The sequence below is a fragment of the Phodopus roborovskii genome, unplaced genomic scaffold, assembly GCF_943737965.1.
Source record: "Phodopus roborovskii unplaced genomic scaffold, PHOROB, whole genome shotgun sequence".
Lineage (NCBI taxonomy): Eukaryota > Metazoa > Chordata > Mammalia > Rodentia > Cricetidae > Phodopus > Phodopus roborovskii.
In genome coordinates, this window is record NW_026126563.1 from 25761249 (window position 1) to 25769233 (window position 7985).

Below are 7985 nucleotides of genomic sequence, written 5' to 3' on the forward strand. Positions count from 1 at the left end.
GAGAGGAAAGTAAGCAGATCAACAGAAAGTGGGTGGGCAAGAAGAGAGACAAGAGAAGAATGTGATGAGAGCAGGGAGCGAGATAAGAAAGAGATAGAATGAGCAAAGCAAGAGAGAGAAGAGATAAAGAGACAAATAGGTGAGTAGTGAGAGAGAGGTTGAAGAACTACTACAAGAATGGGAGAAGAGAAGAAGGGTGTGGCACCTGAGAAAGCTGCCTATTTTATCTTTTTCCTCTGAATCCCTCCGTGCTAGGGTAAATTTTACCTTGACTTTCATAGCTCTTCTATATTTCTGTTTTCTAAGTAATATTTATCTTTAGTAATAATTTTGCTTCTATTTACAGTGCAGAAAAGAAGTTTATGAACTGTCATTCTGAGTTACTAGGGAAGTCCTTCCATGTATTTTAGAACTTCCATTCACGAAAGACTTCTATTTCAGTTATTCTCAGTTGCTGAGCTATGAGTTCAACATGAAGACTGATTGCAAGGACCACAAAGCATGCTACAGCTTGAAGTGATATAATTTGGAAATATTTAGCATATTGCAAATAACATCTCTTTCCATGGAAAATCATCTGCCCAACCAGTGCCAACAGCACATCTTACTCTAAGTACCTGCATGGGTATATTGCACTGAGAAGTGTTCTCATAGCATTTAAGTAGAACACAAGCTATCACTGTTGTTGCACTGAGACAGCTAGACAAATGTCAAAAAAAATTCTGATGTAATATTGGTCGATTTAGAAAAATGCATTGTGCAGAAAATAATGTTTCAGAGCTGTCTATTTTATGTAAAGCAGATCAAATGAAGAAGTGGAAAAACTATCGTAGCTCTATAGCCAAATGGATATTACACTTTTGCCTAAATATTTCTAAACATCTACTTTCTGAAGGTATTTCCACTTTGGAGGCTTGGAGGACTGTTGAGGATTAAGGCTAGTCATAGGTTTTATCCAGAGGCTGAGTCAGTTTTGGAAATTCTAGTTTGAACTTTATTTGTACACAATAGCAGCAACAAAACCATGAAGAAATAAAGGTAACTTTGATGGTTCTGACACTATTAAGCCAACCTCTCAGTTGAAATAATATGTCTTTCTCATATAGCTTTATGAAGCTAGTATCTTTCTACCTAATGACTGTTCACCCTAAACAGCAGCTGATTGGCAGCTCCTAACAGAAAATTAAAAGGAGCAATATGTATCCACTTTGTTTTAGGGAGTCCAGTCAAATAGTGCAGCAAAAACAGTGGATATGTCAGGGTTCTTCATTCTAACAAAGAAAATGTGTAAGCAAGGAAGTATATTATCAGTCAAATGAAACATAGAAAGCCAGTTTGGTAATCACCAACTTTGGATGTTTAAGCAATTTACAAACAGGGTAGGCCTGAGCCTGCCATGGCTATAAGTTTATTTATAAGAATGAAATAAAATTGGGATCAAGCTGATTGTCCTAAAGAGATATTATAGGTCTATGGTGGATCTTCTTCTAGTTCATTAAAAATTAGGGATCACTACTACAGAGAATCGCTGTGCACTTTCTTGCTGGTTGATGGGCACTTTCCTCTGGCCTGCGTTGCTTTCTGCTTTCTTCCTTCATTATTTCTTCCCTTCCTCTTTCCTTTCCTTCCTTTCCTTTCTTCCTTCTTTCCCATCTGCCCATCTATCTGTCGTTCCCTGTGTCTATTATGTGTGATTGTGTGTGTGTGTGGGGGGTATTGTGCTTGCATGTCCATCTCTCTGTTTCCATGTAGAGGCCAGAGATATTATTCTTTTTATCTCAACCTTACTTTTAGAGACAGTGTATCTTGCTGAACCTAGAATAAAACATGTTGGCTAGACTGGTTAGCAGTCTAGCCCCTAGAATATCTATCTCCACACCAGTAGCACTGGCATTTTAGGTGTGCCTAGCTTTTACATAGTGCTAGGGATCTTAACACAAATCTTCATACTTCAAACTGAGCCACATCTCAACTCTTACTCTTTATTTTTGGTTTGATGATCAATTAAAAAAAGTAGTTACTGGAGTCTCAGCTTTCTTATTTAAAAATAGTATTTATATGTCATACTTCATTGATGAACATGATTATTAAATGAAATAAATCATGGTGTATATAATAAAATGTACATCGTTTATAGTCTTATTGGTATTCATTAAAATTAAGATCTTTCTATATGGGTCTAATTGTTTCATATCTGCAATGGTCCAGAATACAATACAACAGCATGGAGCCCCAGCTGATACATACTACCTTCTCTACTGGTGTCAAGGTATCCTCAGGTTTGGCTAAGCCTGAGGGTTCCCAGAAGTAAACCAGCTTTCTGAACCAAATATGACACAGTCATGAGACTAAATCATATGACCCATAACCTCACTTTTTCCTGTGGTCTAAGAGGAGCACTTCCATGCAGTCCTGAGCATATTAATAATGGTACCACATAAGACAGGTGAGCTCACTCTGGACACTTCCTATTTTCATCCTTTTATCTAACTTGCTATGATCCTCCAGCTTGGCTGTTTTAAACTGTCTGTTATAGTATTAGCATCCCTTGACAAGTTCTAGAAAATAGATGGTAAGGAGCCCAGGAGTGGAATTCCAGGCTCATGGGTAAAATCCATACAATGCTAATGGCAGCTCTATTCCAGAAAAACCTTTGTCTATTAAGTTGTCAAATAACTTGGGATTAATCTCATTTATTGTGTGATTATATTATTTTAATATTTTTGCTTTGATTACCTTGATAACATTCTTCTAGATTAAACAACATAACATTAACAAACACTAAAAAAAATAAAAATGTGAATGGATTTATTTGCATCTCAAAGAATTGCATAATGCGTCCAACATCTGCTTCTTAGCTGGAGTGTTACTCTCATTTATCCTGATGTGACTTCTGTCATTGTCTGGTTGTGGTCATGTCTGAGATTTGTACATGCCTGGCATCATATGACAGACTAGGCTATTGCTATTTCCATGCTTAAATTATTTTTATGGCTCACAAGAAGTATATCAAGAAGCAAATAGCTAGTGACCAAGTGCCTGGAGCTTGCTATTCTCTTCCAACCTGCCTCAGGTGGTTCGGTGAAAGTGGAGAACCCTAACTCTGTCTTGTGGAGATGAAATCATAGAGGAAAGCACTGGGGGGTTTTACTTGGACAACGCTTTCTTCACCAACAGGTCCTGAGGAGACTGAGATGAACTACGACTGCACACTTCATGCATCAGGACTCATCCATTCCTCACACTTGCTAACTTGCTTCCCTCTACAGCAGCCCCAATCTCCACACATATTCTTTGTATCTAGACTCTACTTCCTTGCTCCAGTTTTTGAACTGAGTACTATTCTGCACTTCTTGATATGGGGCAGATGTGGATATCACCTGTTTTCCTGTCATGTAGCTTACTCCCAGTCTTAGATACTAGAAGTGGTTTCAAACTCCAGCCACATGCTAAGAACCTCACAAAGGACCAACGAATGTTGGGAAAATCTTAACACAATCATATGACTTTATCTCAAAATAAGTAATACTTTAAACCAATTTATTGTATTTGTGGTTTTGTTTTTAAATATTAGAATGTTTACATGACTCTTGGGTGCCCTGGAGCTGGAGTTACAGATGGCTCTGAATTGTATTATGGGAATGCTAGGAACAAAATTCCAGTCCTCTGCTGGAATCCCAAGCAATGCTGGGAACAATAACCCAGTTCTCTTCAGGAAAAGCAGCCACTCTCAGCCACTAAGCCATTCCTCTAGCCCCTCACCGACTATATTCCTAAAGCTTTGTTTTTATGTTCCTCCCTTGTGCCTTGACTGAAGGTTCTGGTTGATTTTATAGTGAACACAACCTTCAAAACTGTAAATTTCATGTGATATCAAATATGCATACTTCTTTATAAGTGAAAAATTCACATTTAGACATTATTTTAAAGTACATCTCAAAGTTTGGGGTGTTAAGGCTAAAAGAATGAGATGTAACTCTTGGATAGAGCTCAGAAAAATCACTCAGAAGAAGGAAATGAAAGCTTGACTCCCAAGGATACAACACCTTCTTAAAGTTGGGCAGGGGTTGCACTATGTGGCACTGTCCCATGAACTAAAATTGCTGTCACAAAATATTTTGATAGGTGCTCACTCCTGCTTGAATATTGATAATAAATATTTGTCAGACCCTAACACTTATTTCCAAAGTTTACAATGCACATATTGTATAAATATATTTTGATAAATAAACTTGGTAGCTGGTATATGAAATGTGTGTAAACTCTCTTTTTTAAGCAGGATTTGAATTTTATAGACTGTAAAATATGGATATTGCTCTATTTATCTTGATGTACCTCAGTAAGAAGGTGGCTGCAGTGATTGGAAAGTCATACCACATCTCTAAAATAAGACAGATTTATTTGGGTTTAGGATATCCCTGACCAATATGTATAACCATAACTATCTTGAAAAATTAGTTGTTCATTGCATAAATATTTTCAAGAGACCTGCCTAGAATGCTGAAGTATTTTATAAACACTGCAGGAGAAGAGGGTCTGGCTACTGCTCCGAACACAAGCCTCGGTGTTTGTTGGCTGTTGTAAGAAAAGAGTCCTTGCTAATGAGAAACATATAGGAGATCGGATTAACATGTTGTCCAATGTTACATGGCCTGAGTACTCATTAGGAAAAGTTGTTTTTAAAACAATATTGTAGATCTTTAATAGCATGATTCCTATGACTTTTTCAGGTACCTATCCTGCCATTTACCTTCTCTCTTCTATATTTAATCTCCCTTCCAGTTCCAAATAAAGCTGTGCCCTTCTATTTCCCTGACAAGATCACCTGTATGCACTTCTATTCCTCTCTCAATTACCCGTAAAGGAAACCATAATACATCTAAGTCTAGGTATAAATATGCATATGCATTTTAAGTGAAATTTTCTTACCTGTGCTAGCAATGCTCCCCACAATGATCAAATGGTCTAACAAATCACAACACAAGGAATTAGAAGCCCTCTTTTGAGTTGTTGGTGGGAATTTTCTGAGAGACTCCCCAAACATTACAGTCTATTGTTATTGCCATCAGTTGCCTCACAGAGGCACAAGGTAAGCTCCTCTCTGTTTATGGAGCCACCATGCAATTCAGATACAGGCCCCAGAGGCCCCCAAACTGACACTGACATGAGAACCTCATCCCAGGGAATTGTCATTCATGGAACCATATGCTGTCATGGTAGCTTCTAAAGAAGGGAAGTAACCAAAGAGTCCTCCTCAGCTATGACACCTATAAACCCCAACAATGATCAGCATGGCATAGTATCCCTAAGGGGGCAATAGCAACACACATATCTTGGTTATAACCAATACCTTTCTAGTTAGAAAAAAGACCCACTCAGCAAGAGAGAAAGTAGTCAACCATCCATGGATAATGTAGGTTTAGATCTTGGAGAATAACCTACAACTGTCTTACTAAACCAAACCAGCAAAGTCCCACAAACTACATTTTCAACATTTCTCCTTACATTCACAGTTAACTGAAGTCATCACCCCTTACCAAGGAAACTTCTCTTTGTAACCAGACAGAGCCATTATAGAAAACCACAACCAAACAAAATGCAGTGTTGTAGTGTCCAGTCTTAATGAATACATTTATAAAACACTCATACATCTAAGGCTCATGGAGCATTGCAGAAGGGTCACATAGAGTGTAAGGATCAGTAAGTTTAGTATGAGTATGTGTCTTCTAGTCTTTCAGACTTGATACTAATAAATACTTACTACATGATTGCCTAAATATGAACTGGACAAGGACAACTACAGATATGCTAATAGTAGGCACCAGAGATAGCTCAGGAGATATGAACTTTATACAAAGAACCATGGGCAGCTAAGGAATGCTAAGAGTGGGTAAATTGTAATCTTTCCCCAGGAGAAGAACACATTGGTTTGCTATCCCTCACAAAGTGATCAGCCATGGTGAATGTATATATGTAGCATTTTACACACTGAGTGTGTATTTAGGGAATATGTGCACATATGCATATATGTATATAACAACAATTAATTTAAAAGTAGGATATGAATTTGAAAGAGAGCAAGGAAGGTACATGGGAGTGTTTGGATGGGGGAAAGGAAGGGAGACATGATATATTGTAGTATAAACTCAAAAAATAAAGCCAACAATTACAAAGCATATTGTAAATGGTATGGGTAATGCAGAACAGTAAGGCCTTTGTTGCACATGCTTCTCTTTTTACTTACTCATTTATTCACTTAAAAGAATTCGTTGATGGGACTTGGGAGATGACTCACTGGCTAAGAGTCATTGTTGCACAAGCACAAGGACCTGAAATACTGATCTTTACACTTATCTAAAAACCAGAATGTGACCTCCATCCTCTAGACACCAGTACTGTAGGCGGGTAGAAACAGAAGAACTTGAGGTCCTTACATACTAGCAGTCCTTGGGAATACAGATTAGGTTTTGGATATCCCTGCTCTAGCTTCAGTGAGAAACATTATTTCAAAAGAGTAAGGAGGCAGAGGAACAGAAAGGGTAGTAAACAAGCTTCTTCAAGCATTCACACATACATACCACATGTTCCTTGCAAACACAAAAATATTTACACTATAGTAACACAACTACACATATATGGCAAGGTTTGAATTTTTGGTTTGAATATGAGATAATCATGGTTCCAGATGTTGGCACCATTTTGAGAGATGCTGGAAAAAGTTGCTCAAGAGAAGGGTGTGCCTATGAAGGGCATGTCATATTTATAGCCCCTTGAACTGCACTATACCTCCCCTTCCCTTGAATTTTCCCTAACGGCCCTGAAAGGAATCGGGCAAATTCCCATTGACTGAGATGGCTCCAATCAATGCCAAAGGAAACTTTTTCTCTCTTAAAGTTGTTGTTGTTGTTATTGTTGTTGTTTTGTGTGTGTGTGTGTGTGTGTGTGTGTGTGTGTGTGTGTGTTGAGGTGTTTAGTCACAGTATGACAGTATGGGTTTGCATCTCAGACCCGACACTCTATCTTATACACTGCATAGAAAACTCGCCCATGTGATAGACATGTTAATGCTAAACAAGCACATTTAAAATAAGTCCAGATGGGTGGCTGAGCAGTTCAGTTTCTGGGTGTACTAGGGATTTGCTGACTTTGCTTTCTCTATAGTCTTGGAGAGCTCTGAGGCAACCAGAGACAACATAAGTTCTTGGGAATACAGATTAGATATTTGGATATCCCTGCTTGGGAAGCCCAAACACTTTCAGCAAATTAATGAAAATATGCAGTTATCATAAAACGGTCAGACTTTATAGGAACATGAAGAGCAGTCTCTAGCAAGCTGATAGACTGCCCATTTTGTCTATAGTGCCACCATGTTCAGACTCCACATGGAACTCTGCTTCTTATCTCCTGCTTGCACTGTGCCATGAGTAGAAATGGTTTTCAATATGTTTCTTCCTTCCTGCCCCAGTTTGACTAGACTGAGAGTGTTTATCTGCTTACACCAGGATAACCATACAAGTCTCTTAAATGCTCTCCCTGAAGGCTCGTTTTGGACTACCCTCTCTGTTCTCACTAGCCACCTCAGATATCCTGAGTTTTGTAATTACTTTGCTTTGACTTCATTGCTCCCTTTCTACTCCAGTGACCAGAATTCAATTCCCTACATTCAACCATCAATCAGATATTTATGATGACCTGGTTTTGATGTGCTGAATGTTGCAAGATCCAACTGTGTTAGAATCTCTGCCTCCTAATGGATGAGATAAGACACTGACAATGCACCTGGAATGTTACAGAGCCATTTCAGTAGTGTCTACAACTTCAAAAACGTGTCTAGAGAACATTCCTGGCTGGCAAGGTTTGGAAAGGTAGAATAAGTCTAAGAAGCCACTCATTTGAAGCATTGTAGATGGAACAGTATATTTAATAGAAGACATATGCAGAGGGTGAATTGTAGGAGAAATATGTTTACTTTGAAGAGGCACTGA